Source organism: Rhinolophus sinicus, chromosome 4 (genome assembly GCF_057876585.1).
Source record: "Rhinolophus sinicus isolate RSI-liver-muscle chromosome 4, RSI-T2T, whole genome shotgun sequence".
NCBI classification, from domain to species: Eukaryota; Metazoa; Chordata; class Mammalia; order Chiroptera; family Rhinolophidae; genus Rhinolophus; species Rhinolophus sinicus.
In genome coordinates this window covers 10,343,394-10,364,693 of record NC_142504.1, presented here as the reverse complement: position 1 = coordinate 10,364,693, position 21,300 = coordinate 10,343,394, and the positions used below count along the sequence as shown (strand labels likewise).

Below are 21,300 nucleotides of genomic sequence, written 5' to 3'. Positions count from 1 at the left end.
ATCACCTGTAACGTGTAACAAGTTCTTGAATTCTATCTTCTAGTAATTTCGATGAAGAGAAGCTAAAAGCAGCCCCACCAGTTACACTAGTATTCATTGTTCTAACCCTTAGCTGGAAAGGACTGTTTTAAGGCTGGCCGCTGCGTCACTGCTTCACACAGGTTACAAATAACTATTTACTACTTTTCCACAGATACAGTCCCTGACCTTTAAGAAAGCTTTAAGGGGAAAAAAAATTAATTCCTTTCTTTCTTAAAAAAAAAAATAAAAAAATTAATTATCTAAGAAAGAAAAAGCCAGTTTGATATAAATGTTGCCTGAGCTGAAAGGCATAGGAAAACAAACAATGTATACTCATTAAAGTTCAAAGAAATACAAGGTAAGAAGACGAAATTTTTGGATAAGCTGTAAGTTTGTACAAAGAAGCTAGATTTGCTATTTTCCAAAAAGCAAAGGGACTGACTATGTATTAGGCAGAACTCATTTAATGCGTTTTCACAAGACTGTAGCTCGAGCTTTGCTAAAGCTTCATATTCCATGAAGATATCTAAAATGCCAATCCATGGACTAGGCACTTCTTGCTTTTTACCCTATTCATTTATGTGGTACTCTTTACGTGTATCTGGCCAGATGTCACAGGCAAAGGCCAAGACGTTATCCAGGATTGCATCCCTGTTTTGCCAGAAATTGGTCTGGAGGGTGGTTGTTTCCTGGGTCTCCTTCTCTGCTTCAGTGCTGCAACTGTTGTGGGATCGCAGAGGCACAGCATCCTTGCCCTTGAACCCTCCTATCCTCTGCAGGTGGTACTGTTCAGTTTCATCCTGAGCGTGTTTGGCCTGCTTCAGCCTCGGGTTCTTGTGCTCGTGGGCCTCGGACACCTTCTCAGTGGCCCGCGTGTCGGCCTGCAGCAGCTGCCGAATGCCCAGTGACCGACTGGCCATGGCGGTGCCCTGGACTACCCTCTTTGACAGGCAAAGGGAACTACCTGTGATCGTCTGCGTTGATTTGGATTAAAACCACGTGATAGGTTAATAGCGTTGCACCAGGTTTCATGGGCTGTGTTGATCTTTTCCACTAAATACACCGTGTTTTTGAGTAGCAGTTGTAATTAGTTCAGTTGTAATTAGGATCTGTCTGAACTAAGTTTATGATGATCCATAATCGTTATCCAAGACCCACTTGGCTCTTTCACAGGCATCATCACTGTGTCTTTCAAGTCTTTGATGGTGACACAAACCTCTGCAGTTGCCTTAGGGATGAATATTGATTTTGCCACTTGTGCTATGTTGGTGGATTGGGAGCAGTTCCAAGGGGTCCCAGTTAGATCTTTGCTATCATAGTAGATTCATAATAGACTTGATTAGACAGGAAGCTCATGTAGGTATCCAGCCCGTTCATGAGTCTGTCTGTTCCAACTGTGCACTAAGGAAATGGGAGCATAATGGCAGGATCGGCCTGTGCGTCCACTGGGTTACTGTGAGAAAGACCTTGGGCCAGGCTTCATTTCTAACTGGAGTTCCTTCAGCCCCATTTGGACTAGTGAATCGTGGGGCATTTTCAGGAATTAATGAACTGTAAAAGGTCTGCATGTTTTCTTTTTCTGCAGTGTCACCCTGTTAAATGGCTGCCATAGAAGTTTTGGGGTTCTCCACCTGTACCTTGATACGGGAGTTCAAGTCCCAAGCTTTCCTATTTCGTTAGTGCTTAAGCAGAGCTGGTAGCACCCTCCGCAATCTTTGTAGTTACCGTTGTCATCAAACAATCAAGAGCTAAGCATTTCTCCCTCAGAGCCTTGTCTTTTCACTGGCACTCTGTCCCACCCTGCACCAATGATAATTTGAACCATGGTGGTACCATTGCATGCCATGTATTTCTATTTCCTTTTTTCCCTGGCAGGAAACTCATTTGTGTGTTCATCAAATGTGTGAGCAAACTGGTCCCCAAATCCCTAAGTACTGTATCACTTACGATCCCAGCAGGAGACAGAATTCATGGCAGGTGGTTCAAATGAAGAGACTTTAAAGAAGTGGGATTACTTATAGAGGTGGGGGAAGGGTTAAGAGAAGAACTTGTCTCTGTAGTTAGCAAAATAAATATAAACTGTCTAATTTAAGGGATTGTATTTTTGGGTATCTTTGTTATAGCAGCTAGGCCTTTTCCTTACCTAATACAAGAATTTTTATGATGATGGTTGTGTAGACACTACTGACCACTGACATGTGATTATATTTCCTTTGTTTGTTTTTTTCTGAAGTTAAAAATAATGTTAGAAATATCTTTGTACCCTTTACCCAGATTTTCCTGTTGTTGATTTTTTAAATCGAGGTATAATTGACATACAACATTACATTGGTTTCAGGTGTCCAACCTGATTCGATATTTGTATATATTGTGAAATGATCACCACAATAAGTCTAATTAACATTTGTTACCATAAGTACTCGTAGTTATAGGAATTTTTTTCCTGTGATGAGAAGTTGTAAGATTTATTCTCTTAGCAACTTGCAGATATGCAATACTGTATATTACATCCCCATGACTTGTTTATTTTATAACTTTTGACCCCCTTCACCCATTTTGCCCACCTCCCAACTAAAGGCACTCTTGAAAGATGACTTCCAGAACTGTATACTTCAGAAAGTGGCAAGAACAATGGGATAAGAGTGCTCGAAACGAGGGGCAGTATTTTGAGGGGGATTAATGGCAGTGTATCTTCTACTGTAATAAATTTTAAAAATTTAAACATTCACTGTATTTTTGATCACACCTCATATATAAGGAACTCTTATAACAATAAAAAGATAAACAACCAAATTTTAAAATATGACAAATATTTGAAGAGACATATCACAAAAGAAGACCTTCAAATGGCCCATTAGGGATATGATATGAAAAGATGCTCATCATCATTAGCCCTCAGGGAAATTCAAATTATAACCACAATGAGATAGCTCTACATATCTAGCAGAAAAGTTAAAATAAAAAAACCCTGAAAATATCAAGTTCAATTACTAGCTGATTACCTTGAACGTGTAATGGTTTGATTTTATGTTCATATAGGCCAGATTTGTGAAAATCGAAAGTATTTCCTAAACTTTTTTGGTTTGGGATGTCTCAACTCCCAAACTGCCTCTTCCCCGTGGGTCTTGTTAGGGCTCGGTTTTAGGCTTTGTTAGGTGGGTCTAGAGCTGGACTTACTCTGGGGCATGGTCCTTCCTCTTAGGGGCGCAGCCTTTCTCAGGTGTTTACAAGGTGTTAATGAGGACTCTTCATGTCATCTCAGCCAGACTTCTAACATTCCCCAGCATGGCTTGACCTCTGGTATCATTTCCACCCCGTAGCACCGTCCTCTGATACACCCTGCACAGCTGCTCCATGGCGTGCTCAGCTCAGGGACTCTCAGGGAACTGTCTCCCAGCCTGGCTTCTCCCACTGCAAGGCTGCCTTCTGTCTGGTGCTCTGCCCCACAGACTTCAGGTTCCTCAGCTGCCCCCAATTCTGATTTCTGTCTCCTCAGCTTAGGGGGGCCACTGTGCTCTGCCTCACCTCCAGCTTGCTGGGCTGCAGTTGGAAATTGTCTCTCAACAGAGATCTCGGACAGGGGCGGGGCTGAGCTCGTGAATTTCCCTTCTCGTGACGTCATAAACTTGGGCTACCTGTTGTCGTGCCTGCTGACAGGAGCCTGATATATTTTGTCCAGTTCATAGTAGCTTGCAGTGGGAGGGCTAGTTATTCCATTGTAGCCGGAAGTTGAAATCCCCCAAGAGAGTCTAGACTTCTTAATACGTGGAAAACAAGATTATTCATGATTTCCTGAGAGAGAATAGAGAAGCTATAAGATCTGCCTTAGATTTCATCCAGGAGCGGGAAAGAAGGAGTCCACAGAGCAGGTTTAAAGGGGCAATCATGAGAAAGAATAAAATTGTTTCCTGCTTGTACTCTGCCGAATTCAGGAAGGAAGGAGATTTTACCTTTTCACTGGCTATTTTTCTGACTGTTCAGTTTTATTACTTTTATAGTTTAAAATGGTTAACAAGAAGAGTAAAGGACTGAGAATAACCCCCCAGGTCCTCAAATGTCGTATGATAGGCTTCTGTGATTTAAAAGGTGGTGTTTAGCCCTTTGATAAGCACAGACATTATGTTTCTAAGTATTATTTAGCTTTGGCAATGACAAAATATAATAATTTTGTTATCCTGAGTATTGGACTTCTGTCAATCTTTCTGAGATAATTCCTTTCCAAAAATAACCTACTTGTTTAATTAGAATGGAAATAGATGATGTACTGACCAAGTATAAGAATGTTAGACTTCATAGGCTTCGTAAGTGTTTTTCATCATTTAAGTTTTAGCTCTAACATGAGTAATAATAGCAATCATTGAATACTGTTTCAGGTACTGTGCTAGGTGCTTTGCAATACTGATTATATATATATATATCTGAAGAAATAAGTCCTTATAAGAAATAGGTGGTACTTTACCTTAATTTTTCATATGAGAAAATTCAGAGAGCTTAAATAATCTGTTCAAGGTTGTCAAGCTAATAAATGACAGAGATGAGACCTGAACTTGAGTTGACTCAAAAAGTCTTGCTCTAGGATCCTGAGTAGTGCTGGGAAATAGACTGGAAATGCTTTCATTCTAGGTAGGAAAAAAATGATAGGGGAAATTCAGGGTGCTGTGTACCTAAACTGGTTTAGGGGGTCAGGACAGATTCCAAGAATGTCACCTCAAAGCTGATACTTGAAAAAAAGGCAGAAGGATGTAGGGAAAAGGACACGGGTGAATGGGGAGGGGGAAATAGGATGACGTAGCTCAAAGAGTACAAATTCTCAGTTATAAGAAGAGTAAGTTCTGAGGACCTAATGTACGTCATGGTGACTTACATTGTATTATATACTTGAACGTTGCTGAGAGTAGATCTTAAGCCTTCTCACCACACACACACATGAAGTGATAAATGTGTTAATTATCTTTATCTTGGTAATCAATCCACAGTGTATATGTATGGAAAATGATCACGTTATATATTTTAAGAATGCACAATTAAATTGGTCAATTATTCCTCAATACAGTTAAAAAAAAAAAAAAAAGAAAAAGAAAGAGAAGAATCACAGTGCAAATGTCATGAGCCAAGACAGAGCCTGTGGCTTTGGGAAGGAATGATTTTTCAGAAACTTGATTTCAGTTAGTTTGTCTAAAGCAGAGCTTCCCAACGTACATATGTCCAGCTGAATGGTGATTCTACAATGTGGGGACAGCTGTTCCTTGGCCAAATGAGTCTGGAAAATACTGAGTTATCAAAGTTATATGGGGGTTCGTAGAGCTGTTGATATGCTCCAAGGTGCCACTGTACCTCTGAGAGAGGCTGCAGGATGTATTAATACTATTTTCCAGGTCTTGGTGGACGTGGCGCTCTTATTTCTCATTGCGCTTTTAATGAGACCAGTATTCCAAAGCAGAAATTGGGGGCAATCTCGCAAAAGATTCTCATCTTCCCTACATGTCAGGCAAATATGTCAGTAGAACATTATATATAATTAATGAAATTTTTATATGGAATAATTTAAAGCCCTTATATCCATAGTAACTCCTTAATTATGATGAAGTTGCAGCTGTGTTCCAAAAATTTATTCCTTAGTTCCTTTTTTGGCACTTGGCTGCATTTCCCATAGACATAATGATATTAATGGTGGTTAGGTTCCACACAAGCTCATTTAATCTATAATGGACACAAAGTATATTAATATCCTGTGTATCTCTAACTAACATTGATAACATGGTTTTTATGAAGAAATGTATTCTGAATTCCTACTTGGAATTCTTGGAGCACAGTCATAGAACAGTGGAGAGCCAAGTTTTTGCTGGGAAGGGAGCTGATACATTGTTTTCCTGGCTTCTCATAAATTGCTAATTGGCTGCATTTACATATATATATATATATATATATATATATATATATATATATATATATATATATATATAAAGATACCTTTCTGCAAAGGCATTGTAAGATAAATGCTTCTTTAGGTCAGTGCTTTCCTACCTGTTTGGAAATGAGAACAAATGTTATTTCCCTCTAAGAAGACCTGGGTTCCTGCTCTCAGGATCAATTATGTATTTATGTACTATATGTAAATGAGAGCATGCTTGTAATTGTTTTCATTTTGATCTACTTACAGTGTTTTTATTTGGAAGAAAAGAACAAGTTTTAACAATTTTTAGACCTCTGATAGTCTCTAGCTCTTAAGATATCTGGAAACCAGTAGAAACATTTTTAAGTGGGTTCACTACCGCTATTCAATACTGGATGAATTTAAGATGAAACTAATATCAAAATTACAAAATAAAATTCATGTTCTTTGGTCAGTTTGATAAAGCACTTTCCTGTTCAAGTAATTATGCATGTATTTAGAAAGACAGTTTTTTTCTGGGGGGAGGGAGGGTTGCCTTAGTGGTAGACAGATTAACACACAGAATTTTAAATTATATATTTGCCGATTGTCACTCCCCACCCCCGTTTTCCTATTCCTTGGCTTCCCCTAGCTTTTTCTTTTCTCTCTGATGTCTTCTTCTAACATTTTCTCTACTTACATGCGTGCAGATTCTAAGGGGTGCCCAATGATAGGGATGCTTTATATTAGGGCATAAAATTGCTTTGAGAGTCTTGGGTACCCCATTCAAGTGGTACCAGCATAGCTGCACCTGTAGGTTTGATCCCTTCACTGTCCAGCTTCTGCATCCACTTTTGCCATTTGGGGATTCAGTAACACGTTATGGTTGGGTCCATAGAAACTTATTCTCATGGCCAGTAAACAGTTCAGAATGCCCTTATTACTGACTGGATCCATAGTCTTTCTTATCTTCATATCTGAATGGAGGCACCTCTCCTCAAATAAGTGGCCTAAAGTGCCCCAATTTGCCTTCCACTTCCACTCCTCTCTTTAGTAAGAGAAATTAACTTTGCATGTTTCCCTCACAACCTGGTGAACCAATAGAGATAGAAGAAGCTGGATAAGAAGAGAAACTCTAGAATCATTTTATCATTACATTAAATATATATACACATAGATGATGAGATATTTTCTTTGATTTGTATCCTGTCCCTTTTTCTTGAATTTTCTTCTTAGAAAAATTTCACGTTTTAGCAAACTAACATAAAAGGAAAGACCTAAATGCTGATGCCTGCAATAGACAGGGAAAGGGTGGTTATTACCATCTTTAATTCATTGTTATTACTTTCCTCTTCTTGCCCATTGGAGGATCAAAGGCTTTGTGTAATGTCACTGAACTCTGATCCCTTACAAGGCAACACACACTTCTGACACTAGGCAGCCAGACCTTCTGTGTTCTTGTTAAACATACATTGTCATAATGCACACACTGTTCTTGTGGCTGGTATAATGACATCTACAATTCTGCTTTAAATAAGAATAACCTCTTTCTGAATAAAAATAGGATGGTTCTTCTATTAGTAGCAGAAGTTCTTTACTAATGGTTGACACAAATTTTTGGTTCCCAAATACAGGTCTCAGTCCTATGCTTGTGAAACAAGCTGAACTTGATGTTTTCTGCTTACCAGGGAAAGAAATTAGTGTATCTCTATACTAATAGAAAAGTAATTATTTTCCATACAAATATGGGTAGAAATATTCCATTCAAGGTAACAAGCCACTGGAGTAAAAAAGAATTGCCTTTTAACACATTGCGTACGGATCACGAGAATCTTCACGAGGGATTTAAACCCCGCCGTACGCAACGTGTTAATGAAAACAATCCCTGATCATTGAAAAAAGAAAAGTTATCTATGGGGCATATAAAATCAATCAGGTAATAAACCTATTGACAGTCAGTTTTAGTCTCTGCAAGAAGTTTAGTATGCTTGACCTCTGCATGTGCTCATAGTTTTGGGAGCACTTTGACCTTATTTGATGTAGTAGATGCATGTGTCATCCTAGCTTATTGATACTGTATGAAGGAAACCATTTCTTGGATGGACCAAATTGCTTTTTGTTTTATTGATTATTTTGTAAAATTGGGATTGCCTTTTTAAAATAGTTTACCAACTAAAAATGCAGCCCTTGGAAAAACAACGAATATATTTGGTGAAATTTGACACTTCATTTTTAATAATTGAAAATTTCTCAGACATTGATGTATTTATGGTTGTTTTTACTAAAAAAGGCTATATGTTAATCGTCATTTGTTAAATGACAGAAAAGAGCATACTTAAGATGATTTGCAGTTCCTAACTTTTTAGCACTACAGATGCATTTGTGGGCATTTAGCATTTCTGCTAACAAGGCCATTATACCTGTGAACTGTTTTGGGCTTCAAGAGACTTTGAAAACAGGAAATGATTAAAATTCAAAAATTTTAGCTCCCCAAATACTATCTGCTGATTACTTAAATTTTATAGTGACTCCATACAATGTTTACAATGCAAATATATTCCAGTTATATTTTGATACAGAATAATTAATATTTGTAATTCTCAGAATGCACATATATTCCAACCATGTGGAGATAACACTAGTGTTCAAATAACAGTAGCTGGTTTGATGTTCAATAGAAACACTTGCTAGCTGAAGGACATTTCTCTAGAGGCATGGACTGGAAACCATGTTGGTATGCTAAGTGATTCCATCTGACCTGCAGAAAATCACTATGGGTTACATTTTCACTTTGCACATATATCACTGACAAAGCCAACTGGCTGGAATAAGCTTTCTGAAATGGACATTTCTGGCTGAGCCTTTGGAAGACTGCATTTTAAAATGTGAAGCATAAAAAACCACTATTCACTGGTTGCACATTAAAAGCAAATGGCCAAAGGAAACAAGATGAACTATAAAAAGCTCATAGGATGAAAACATTAAATTTTGTGTACAATTTTAATTTATTCTATTTGTAGTAGATTTAAAAATAATTGTGCTATATATAACAAGCCAACCTCCCTAAGAAAGCAAAAAGATTTAGACTCAACATCAGACATTACAGAGGATATATTGGTATAGATTAATACAAAAAGATTTTGACATTGTTCCTTTTATAAATGTTTAATCACAACTGTAGATAGATTTCATACTTACTGAGTAAAGATTTAGGAAATTGATGTGAATCAATGAACTTTTGTCCTTTGAGGAAATGCAACCTGGGTTGGAAAAGAACTCTCAACTCAAGGCAGAAATTTCCGAGTTTGAGTCCTTGTTTTGCCATTGGCCGACTTTGTTGGTATAAAACACATCCTCTTTTAGCCTTGGCTTTCTCTCAAAATACTATTTTGTATTTGCCTGATACTGTCATTGTCAGTAATGAGCTGTTATTTAGAAGTGGCTTAAGCTCCTGGTAAGAAAGCTCAATTCGGGGTATTATTTTTATAGTGTGCAGTAACTGAACTGGTGAAGCCAGAGCTTATGAACCACATGTGGCATTGAGAGATTGGGGAGTATTCAGAGGTAGATACACAAGCCCTTTTAGTTAGTTAGGATTTACTGGAGGCTTCTTTTGTGAAGCTCTTTGTTAGGTACTGTTAGAGCTATAACGTAAACAAATGCTAGTCCCCCAGCCCTGAGAAAGAAAAGAAACCAATGTAAGAAACCAACGTGATTTATGTGCTGACTTGTGCCAGGCACTTTGCTGGTGATGGACAGACCTCGTGTAATCACCTGTAGCAGCTGCAGGCCTCCAACAGCATCTAATGAGTGCTTACTGTGTGCCAGGCGTTTTGTGAGAGTGTATAATGGTAGTTTATTTTACAGATGAGGAAACTAAGAAATTGCCTTAAGGGCGTATAGCTGGTAAGTGGAAGAGCATGCAGTTTACTCTTGTGTTGCTTCACAGTTGGGCGCAACAAATCTTCAAATGAGAAGAGTTTTTGAGTTAGGTATCATGACATGAAAATGAAGACATAGTTCCCCACTGAGAGATGATCAGAGCAGATGCCACGGACCCTTGTGACTGACCCTCTGCCGCCTAATGTGAGAAGCTCTCAGGTGGGGATGGTGGGGCTCTTCCCATCTGACCTGCACTTGAGACTTGCTTCGCTGTTTGCCAGAGTCCTGTGTGGTTAGACTGAGTCCTCCCCACTGTGGTGATTCCTGTTATATATAAAACTTCTTTGTGCACCATCCATTGTGCTCGTGAACATAAAGGCTCGATGTAAGTAAGCAGTTTTGAGCCCGATCATGCTTATGAAATGTGGGATAACTGTTTGTCAGGCAGGTAGGCTGTGATTTTATGAGTAAAGGAATGAGTTCTGTGTGATACCTTCTTTTGTACACATATTATTTGCTTATTGGACGTTATCCAATTCATGTGTTTACCAATTTACATTTAACTTTATACCGACGCATACTGAACAAATGCTGACGCCCTTCTTAATTCTGAAATTAGCATGGAATAATAACAATAAAATGAAACCCTCCAAGCCCACCTTTTAAATGCAAGTTATAAAATTTCACTTGGCTGAGGATAAGGGGAAAGAAATCATGTTTCATGGTTCTGATTTAAACTAAGATATTTGTTTTACAGCCACAGAATTAAAGCCATGTACCTTTCCTAGCGTGTCAGGGGAAAATCTACAGCCCTTCACCAGTTTGGCAGTGCTTTCTGCACACGCAGGCTCTCCTGTGCTGATGGCAGAGACCAGCTGACGGCTCGTCAGCAGCACCGGAGCCACGTGGAGGCTGGCTCTGCTGCTGTCCCTTTCTCTGGGAAGCCCTCCTGGTCTGGCCTGCTGCTTTGGTTATATGTGCTTGTTGATTTCTACCGCATTTGTTTACATGTTACCTTTATTACTGCATGTATTAAGTTATGGTGTCATGATTTGTTTTAGTATTTCTTGACCCCAGTATTTCTTTCTTGAGATCAAGGACTGTACTTTATTCGTGTTTTAAATCTCCAGTACATAGCCCAGTTCCAGACATATAGCAAGTAATTAATGTCTGGAATGAATGAATATGCTAATTATATTTTGATTTAACAATATGTATAAGATTGAAATTACCAACTACAGTGAAATCCCTGTAAAAAGTATTTATTTCAAAACAGTGGAGTTTGGAATTACAATGTCTTCTTTTGGTATTTCATTTTCACAAGAGGAAAGAAATTAGGGAAATTGCTTTCTACAATGGAAGGTTATATCCTTGATTAAATAATTACCTTGCTTTTAAATTACCTACTTTGTTGCTAGACAGTAATTGTAGAGCATTGTAATTTTGGAATAAATCTAGAGTGCTTCAGGCAATTTATGTTATTGAAGATAAAGGTTTTGTACTGTTCATGTGCTGGAATGAATTTTTAATTGCTTCAAAATGTGTTAATAGGTTAAAATTAGGTTCTCCTCCCTCTTCTCACTCTTTCTCCTCTGTAACTTATTTGTTGAATAGGTTGAATTGTTTGTCGTATTCCCACGGCCTGGAATTTGCTCATTGCCTCCCTACAGTGTTTTGTAGCTGTGTTCCTCTGTCTGTCAAATGTATAAGTTTGTAGTTAGATAGAGAAGCTTTATCAGATTCTGGTTTGATGACTTTTTTGGCAAGACAATTTCACAGTTGGTTCACCTTACTTTTATAAGGAGGCACATGATGCCTAATTGTCTTTTTGTGTTGTCAATAGCCATCGATGATTATTGCGTAGATCAGTGTTTTATTAGCGATTCAAATGGTTATATTCTTATTTTATCATTCCTTTACTGTGTATTACCTGACATATAGTAAAAGAATAAACCTTTAATAAACTAGCAACTATCTGGTTACACAGAGGTTATATTTCATGTAGGAAAGGCAGGATAAATGCTTGGTTCTCCCTTTGTTTTCAAAACAGCTTTGTTTTTAAATTGATTCCCTAGCATTTTCCAAAGATGACAAATTAGTTGCTGTTTTCATTTTTTGCATATTGTTGTGAACTCATGGATTTAAATATTGGATGCATTTCAGTTTATTGAAGTTATTGTTTTTATTAATGTTAAAAATCAGCCCCTCTTTTCCCTGGGGGGAGGTTTTCAAGTTGGCTTCTGCACCCTCTCCACGTAACTGCAAAAGTCTTTGTCAGAGTCCTTCCTTTTTTTACGTGAATAGTCCAGCCTCATCTTATATGTTTCCTCTTCCAGGACTAGAATCAGTCATTTTTTTGAAGGAGCTTGTTTGTTGTTTGGTGGGAAATGACATTTACTATCTAAGTGCTAGTGGTGGTCATTGCTCCTGGCTGGTTATTGCTTCTGAACTGTTTTGGTCAGTGGTGGCAGGAAATACCAAGGGTGCCAAAAAAATGTATACACATTTTAAGAAAGGGAAACTGTATTGAAATTGTAATACTCAATATATACCACTAACAAAAGATGAATACAAGTCTCTGCAATGACAAGAGATGCTCAAAGTGGTTACCATCAGCGTCCAGACACTTTTGATTATGGCGAACTACAGCTTGAGCAACGTTGATCAAAGTGTTCACTTGTATACATTTTTTTGGCAATCCCGGTATATATAAATAATTTTTAAAGATAATATATTGTGGGTTCATACATATTGATACTTCCAATTCATGTTCAGAACTATAGGAGTTTTACTTACCTTCACTGATCTTATATAGACGCGCACTTTGGGAAACTGTCCTAGTTACTGGTTTTCAGACATATTCTTTCCTATGATATCCAAAGGTACAGTACACACTTTAAATAACAATAGCTTGGTGGCAATGATTGTAATTCTCAACAGAAAAAAATAGATGGAGGGATGGAGGGAGAATTATAGATTCTCATTGGTGGGTGAATGTTAGTGCAGTTTGAAAAAAACCACCCCTTGAGAATTTATACCCCAGAAGAGGAAAATTTGATCTAAGCGCTGCAGCATGGATTTTTTTTTTTCATGAAAATTTTGCATGTTGGCATGGGAGATCATTTTTAATGAATTTTTAACTATTAGTGGGTGTCAGCTTTAGGGCTTAAACAAATACGAAGGTCTATTTGTTAGACATTCTTGTGCAGTTATAGGTGTATCTTGTAGGTCGTTCACAGATAAGTGTTAGATAAGTACTGCTAGATTAGAGAAATCTCTCACATCCAATACTATGCGGAAGAAAGAAGAGGTTGTAAGAGTTCTACAAAATGCAGTAAGTCCTCACTTAATGTTGTTGATAGGTTCTGCGACAGTAAGTGAATTGATGTATACTGAAACCAATTTTAGACTAGTTCATATAAACAAGAGTTAAGTTCCTATGGCATCCCATCAATGTTATAACAAAATGGCATTGAGTGAAACATTATTTGAGGACCTGCTGTATGTATTTTTGTTATCAAGACCGAATGAAAACTCAAAAAGTTAAAAAATTAAATATTGAGTTACAATATGACTGAGCAATTCCACTTCTGGGTATCTACCCAATAGAAGTGAAAATAGGGACTCGATCAGATATTTGTACACCCTTGTTTATAGCAGCATTATTCTTAGTAGCCAAAAGATGGAAGCAACTTAAGTGTCCAGTGACAGTTTCATGGATAAACAAAATGTGGTAAATACATACAATGGAGTGTTATTCAGTCATGAAAGAGAATGAAGTCCTGACACCTGCTACAATGCGGATGAACCTTGGAGACGTTATGCTAAGTGAAATAAGCCAGTCACAAAAGGACAAATATTGTGTGATTCCTCTTCTGTGAGGTTCCTAGAGTAGTGAGATTATTAGAGACAGTAAGTAGAATGATGGTTGCTAGGGCCTGGGTGGGAGGAGGGAATGGGGAGTTAGTGTTTCATGGGTACAGAGTTTCAGGTGGGAAAGATGAAAAAGTTCAGCTAGATGGTGGTTGATGGTTGCACAACAATGTGAATGTACCTAATGTCACAGAACTGTACATTTAGAAATGGTTAAAATGGCAAATTTTATATTATGTATGTTTTTACCACAACTGAAAAAGCACACACACAGCACCAAAAAAAAAAAAAAAGGCGGAATGAACTAAATTTCAAAAAGCTATGATAAGAGTGATAATACAGTATATAGTTTGTTTAGAATCCTTAAAGCCTCTAATCTTTATTTAGTTGAAGCGATTAAAAATAAAATCAATATTAAAGTGAAGTCAAAATTTTAACAACTGGATTCAGTTATCTTTATCCAAATTCAGAAGCCTTTTATTTCCCTTATTCCAGAAGATAAACTCACAAAAGGAAGAGGGAGAACTGTCTGTAGGTCTCTTGATACAAAGTTATACTCGATTTTGGGCCATTGCATGCTGAGGGAGGTGAGGACAGAGAATTATAATTGAGAATGAAAGGTTAGGCTTTATTTTTAAAAACTATTTTAAAGAAGTAGATAGTCTAGATGCTTGGAAAATCTGAATTAGTATATCCTTCAAGAGAAACAGATAGGAATGACATTTCGAATGAAAATTATCATTGTCTTTAGGGTTTTAATTTGTAATTGAAACATAAGAGGTTTATTTTCTCTACCTCGGCGTGGTTTCCCCTTGGCACTATTGACATTTTGGTCTGGATCATTCTTCGTTGTTGAGGCTGGCCTGTGCTGCTGCAGGATGTTTAGCAGCACCTCTGGTTTCTGCTCACTAGATGCCAGTTGCATTTCCCTTCTTCACCCAGTGTGACAGCCACTGGGGGACAAAACCACGCCCACTGCGCTACATTTTAGGATTAATATTAACAAAAATTAAGGACTGCATTTTAGCTATAACTTATACCCCTCTTTTCTTCTCCTATTACAACTGTTAGAGCTGAATTAGAATTTAATTATATATGCCTTTTGAACAAACAGTGAAAAGTCATGAATTCCGTAGATAACCCTGTGGTCACTACACATTTTTTTTTTTGGACGAAGTGACCAGTACCAAGCTTTCTGATTTATATTTCATCCTCAGATGTTTTAATTAGTGCTTTAAAATTACTTCTTTTTTTAAATTATAAAGGTCATATATAATTTACAGGAAATTTGGACAAATACAGAAAATTATTAAGAAGGACATTTAAATCATCTTTAATCTAAAATTTAGACGTAAAACAAAAATACATGTATTTGTAAATCAAGTATTAATGAAAAACTGTGATTTTGGTGAACACTTAGAGATACTCTAGATTAAAATAGAATCCTCCTTTTTTGGGTTAAAAACAGCAAACAGTGACTATAAACAATTCTTGATTTAAAAAAATCATGGGGGTGTTAGAGCTCACCAATATTTTCACTTAACTTAATTTTGACTGAATTGTATAAATAATTGTGATAGCATGTACGAGGATATCTGTGAACTTAAAACAGGCTTGTTTATGAGTGAATTATCCATTTGAAAGATTAACAGTAATTTCCTCATATGTGCGTGAAGTACCATCTTATATAACACATTAAACCTTTCAACTGTTCACATATAATATATAGTCTAGGTGTGTATGTTTATGTGTGTGTGTATATATATATTTACATATATTTGTATCTGTTTCTAATTTTATAAACAATAAAATCTGGGTTTGAACAGAAGCCATAGTCTTTGCTATGTAATTGAAAAAACATGTGTTTCCATGTAGGCAAACCTAAGGAAAGTAGTAACTCTCAAACAATTCATCCGTTTAGAAAATGCTTTCAGGACTTTACATGTTAAGTCCGTAATTCTATTACAATTATTGAATTTTGTAATGAGAAGCATTTGTTCATTGACTTTTAACAGAATTTAACAATGAGAAATTTCCCAGAATTATGCATGCTGTATCAATTGGAGAAATAGAAGGGATTGGGAAATGAGACATTGTTTGGAAAACTGAAATAATCTTATATGTTACATCTGAATCTTGGCATTGATAGTTTAGATGGCTACTGGTGATGCTGAAATGTTAATTTATTTTTTTAAATTATTTTTCTCTTAAATCATACCATAGCAATTTTGATTGATTTCAAAATGTTACCAGATCGCAAATACATTTTTATAAATTATAAATAATTTGTTCAGAATCTTATTTATTTTATCTAGGAGAAGGGAAGTTTTCATTATCAACTTTTTGCTGTCTTTTTTGGAGTCATTATAGATTTATTATCTAATGGCTTATTTTATTTTATTTATTTATTATTTTTTAGAAATAATCTTTTTTACTTTTTTTATTTTTATTTACTTTTTATTTTATTGGGGAAGGGGAACAGGACTTTATTGCGGAACAGTGTGTACTTCCAGGACTTTTTTCCAAGTCAAGTTGTTGTCCTTTCAGTCTTAGTTGTGGAGGATGTCATTCAGCTTCCAGTTGTCCTTTCAGTCTTAGCTGTGGAGGGCACAGCTCAGCTCCAGGTCCAGTTGCCGTTACTAGTTGCAGGGGGTGCAGCCCACCATCCCTTGCGGGTGTCGAACTGGCAACCTTGTGGTTGAGAGGAAGTACTCCAACCAACTGAGCCATCCGGGAGGCAGCTCAGCTCAAGGTGCCGTGTTCAATCTTAGTTGCAGAGGGCGGAGCCCACCACTCCTTGTGGGACTTGAGGAGTTAAACCAGCAACCTTGTGGTTGAGAGCCCATTGGCCCATGTGGGAATCGAACCGGCAGCCTTCGGAGTTAGGAGCATAGAGCTCCAACCGCCTGAGCCACCGGGCCGGCCCCGCCTATTTTATTTTATATTAAAGGATGTGGACTTTCTATAAGGAACAATACTGTGTTTCATACATGAATTTATGATTTTGTTAGACCAACCTTTTCTGTTTTTAAATGAAAGCTACTGGTCTTATATAACTGGCACCCCAAAATGTGAAGTCAGTAAAGAACTACTAAAATATCTTAGATGGAGAGTATATTTGATTTAAGAAGGAAAAAAACAAGACAGCTTTAGATGTTATTTCTTTTCCTTGCATTAAAGATATCTTTTAATAAATGCTATCAACTTTGAAATTTCTATTGTCTTTCCAAAGGCTAAGAAAAACGAACATGTTTTTGACTGCAGGTTATGGTTATATGTCTGGTACTGGGCCAGGTGCTTTCACATGTTTCCATTTAATTCTTAAAACAACCTGTGAAGTAGGTATTATGTTCCCCTCTTACAGATGAGGAATTGGCAGAGTCAGAATTCTATACAGTTATGTATATTTGTGTATATATGGGTAATGTATATGTGTATACAGATATATATATATATAAATATACATACATATTAAAAGATTTGAAAATTTCAAGTTTTAATTACAATGGTAATCTCAAGGGAATGGAGAAAAATGAAGTGCTTGGGAAATACTAATTTTTTTCAACATTGATTGTATCATACATTTATTTGGATGATAAAAGCGGTTTTTTAAAGTACTCTCATTTTTTTTCTCCTTGAAATTGTCATTGCTGATATACTTTGATTTTGAATTTGACATGTCACAAGTGTATTTTAACATTTTATTAGACGAATGCTATCAAGTGAGGGATTTTACTAATTATCCCAGAACGTGGATCCAAAGAAGAGTATGTTTTACTTTTTTGGGGAATAAGAATTTTGCATTTGGTAGCATAAATAGTTTAAGTGGCTTCACCTACCTTTCTACATGAGAATATGTATTTTTTCTCTATTCCGCTTTCCTCTTTAAGACAGGATTCAGTTATGATGAGGTCTTTTGAAAAGTCTCTCGAGGTAGTTCATGAAGGACTTGACTTTCTCTTCAGCAGGAGGTGGAAATCTTAGCACATTTACTTCTAATTAAAACCAGAACCCAATGTTTCACTAGGGAATTTATTATTACTTTTAAGCAATGAGAATTTTAAACTTAGGAGTGGAGTTTTATAAATCTTACAGTGCATTTGGGCCTCAGGATTTAAAAAACCTGTTGACTGCCCATTGTGTGTTAAGAAGGTTAAAAGTCATCATTTTAACAGTTAGTTTTGTTGCATTCTCTTTCATTATAATACTTGTTTTATGGGTTTTATAAAGGTGCATTAAAATGCAGCAGCTTCTGTCAGAACGATGTTAAATTAAGTTCTTGACTTTACTGGCAATTTTTTTGTACTTGATAAAATTGATTGAACTTTTAAAGTTATACACATGACTGAAGATGGAAATATTTGTGCACTGACATATGCGAAGTAACTGAGGTTGTGTGTACACATACAGGAAGTGAAGTGGAAAATCAGAGGTGCTTACCTGCACAATTCAGATTCATAATGACCTTTACCTGATATACTTGGCTGTTCTCTCTCTCTCTCTCTCTCTCTCTCTCTCTCTCTCTCTCTCTCTCTCTCGATATATATATGACATTATGTAAGATATTTCTTTTCATTTTAATTTATTTTGGTTAAAAACTGCATTAACAATGATTTCTTCATGAACTTTCTAGATATATAGCTCTTTTTTTGTCTAATGAAACTGCATTAAGGAATATTTTTCTTTGTAACACTACTCCTATGTTGATTATAAAGTAGATAATACAGTTAAATAAATAAAAAAAAATTATATGAGTGGGTTACTGTTACATTTTATGACTAATTGTGATTATTAGTTGACTTTCATATATTCATTTCTACACATGTATATACTTTAAACAAAATGGGTTATGCTGTTCATTCTTGGCTTTTTTTGCCTTATAAATTGCGACTGTTTTCCCATGTCAGTAAATATAGAGCTACTTCATTTTCAGTGGCAAAGAATTATGCATACATATACATCATAATTAATTTCTGTTGATATATATCTAATGCTTTTAATATTTTTCTTCATACACCATGGCAGAGATAATCATTGGTGGGGTCTGAGCTTCAGAAATGGTGGGGAATTTGCTGGATTCCTGCTTCCCCCCAAAAAAAATTAAAAACAAAAGTAACATGTTTATTGTAAAAAACTTTTGATAAGGTTTATATTAGGAGGGAAATAAAATAATCCTTACTCTTGCCACTGAGAATTAACTAATCATTATGACTATTTTAGTATATTTATTTTGTCTTTTTCCTCAGAGTTTTTAATGCCATAAATCTGGATTCATGTAGTAGTTACTCTTTTAAGGTCTTTTCCTTACTTAACAATATCATTAGAATTTATAAAATCAATAAATATTCTACTGCAATATAAGTCTAAATGATTGTAGAGAATTCTATGATATACCCTTGTTAATGGAATTGTTTCTAATATTTTGCTGTTAAAAATTCTATGGTTATCCTAAAATTTGTATGGAACCACAAAAAACCTTAAATAGCCAAAGCAGTCTTGAGAGAAAAAAACAAAGCTGGAGGCATCACGCTTGGTGATTTCAAACTATATCTGTAGTAATCAAAACAATATGGTATTGGCAGAAAAACAGACACAGAGATCAATGGAACAGAATAGAGAACACAAATTAATTTATGACAAAGGAGCCAAGAATACACAATGGGGAAAGGTTAGTGTCTTCAATAAATGGTGTTAGAAACACTAGATGGCCACATGCATGAGAATGAAACGTGGACCCCTAACTTATACCATACACAAAAATCAATTCCAGAGGGATTAAATACTTGAATGTAAGTCCTAAAACCATAAAACTCCTAGAAGAAAACAAAGGGGGTAAGCTCTTTGGCATTGGTCTTGGCCATCATTTTTTGGATTTCACACCAAAAAAAGCAAAGACAACAAAAGCAAAAATAAACAAGTGGCATACAGCACTGTATAAATTTAAGATGTATAACATAAATTATCTGACTTGCATATATTGTGAAATGGTTACCACAATAAGTTTAGTTAACATTCATCATCTTATATAAATATAAAAAAGAAAAAGAAAAAAGTTTTTTTCCTTGTGATGGCAGTCTTATGATATACTCTCCTAACAACTTTCACATATTATTATCTCAGTAAAACTGGAAAGAGAACATTTAACACGACAAAAATCAAAGAGTAAATAGAAATACTGTTAGGTTGGTGCAAAAGTAATTGCGGTTTTTACAATTATTTTTAATCTTTTATACTGCAATTACTTTTGCACCAACCTAATAGAAAATTTATACTCAAAGCAGAGTTGCCTGATGATCAAAAGTGAGCATAAGAGTAGCAAGGAGTAACTAGCATATATTTTTCTTATTGAGAAAATGGTGATCACCCAGATTTATTATTTCTATATTTTTGATAAACTCTTTGGAAAGAAAAGTGCAATTAGGTGGGGCCAAAAGGGGCCCTTCTCTTGGACTGTATCATTACAATTATTATAACAAAAATGTATTCATGAGATTACTTGCAAATTTAAAAATAAGTATTCACTGCCTTAAAAAAAAAATCCCCAAATGAAAAAACCAGGTGGACTACATCAAACTAAAAAGTTTCCGTACAGCAAAGGAAATCATTAACAAAATGTAAAGGCAACCTATGGAATGGGAGCAAATATTTGCAAATCGTATCTCTGATAAGGGGTTAAAATTCAAAATCTATGAATAACCTATACAACTCAATGAAAACGAAACAAAACAAAACAAAACAATCTGATTGAAAAATGGGCAGAGGCCTTTTCTCGCTCTGTGGCCATCTTGGCAGCTGCCCGTGGTTAGGGGCTGCCCTGCACCTAAGATAGGAAGATGGTGGCCACAAAAGAGATGAAAAGTTGCTGGAGTCCATAAACTCTAGGCTCCAACTTGTTACGAAAAGTGGAAAGTGTGTGCTGGGATACAAGCAGACTCTGAAAATGATCAGTCAAGGCAAAGCGAAACTGGTCATCCTCGCCAACAACTGCCCAGCCCTGAGGAAATCTGTAATAGAGTCACTACGCCATGTTGGCCGTGACTGGTGTGCATCACGGATAGTGGCAATAATATTGAATTGGGCACGGGGTGTGGAGAATACTACAGAGTATGCACACTGGCTGTCATTGATCCAGGTGGTATCATTAGAAGCATGCCAGAACAGACTTAAAAATTAAATCATGCAGAATTTGTTGTTGTTGATGAAACTGGCCAGAGCTTGTTTAAAAAAAAAATGGGCAGAGGAACTGAATAGAGAAAGATAAATGCTGCATAGGATCATTTATGTGAAATCAAAAAAAAAAGTCAAACTCCTAGAAACAGAGAGTGCAGAAATGGTTGCCTGGGGCTGGATGATGGGGGAAATAGGGATAGATTGGTAAAAGGGTATAAAGTTTCAGCTATGAAATGAATAAAATCTGAGACTCTAATGTAAAACATGGTTGACTATAGTTGGTAACACTGTATTGTATAATTGAAATTTGCTAAGAGAGTAGAACTTCAGTGTCTCACCACCCCCACCCCAAAGACAAATATGTGAGGTGATAGACATGTTAATTAACTAGATGGGGGGAATCTTTAAACAATGTGTACCTATATCAGATCACCACAATGAACACTTTAAATATCGTACAGTTTTGTCAGTTATACTTCAAT

The 21,300-nt window shown here is 36.3% G+C and overlaps 1 protein-coding gene and 2 pseudogenes across 4 annotated transcripts in view; 2 read left to right on the top strand and 1 right to left on the bottom strand.

Annotated features, from left to right (window-relative positions):
* The window catches only part of BBS9 (Bardet-Biedl syndrome 9), a 359,579-nt gene that overhangs the window by 45,660 nt on the left and 292,619 nt on the right, over positions 1-21,300 (top strand). The window lies entirely within an intron of this gene.
* Positions 591-941, bottom strand: LOC109461221 (V-type proton ATPase subunit G 1 pseudogene; annotated as a pseudogene).
* On the top strand, positions 940-20,815 carry LOC109461222 (large ribosomal subunit protein eL30-like; annotated as a pseudogene).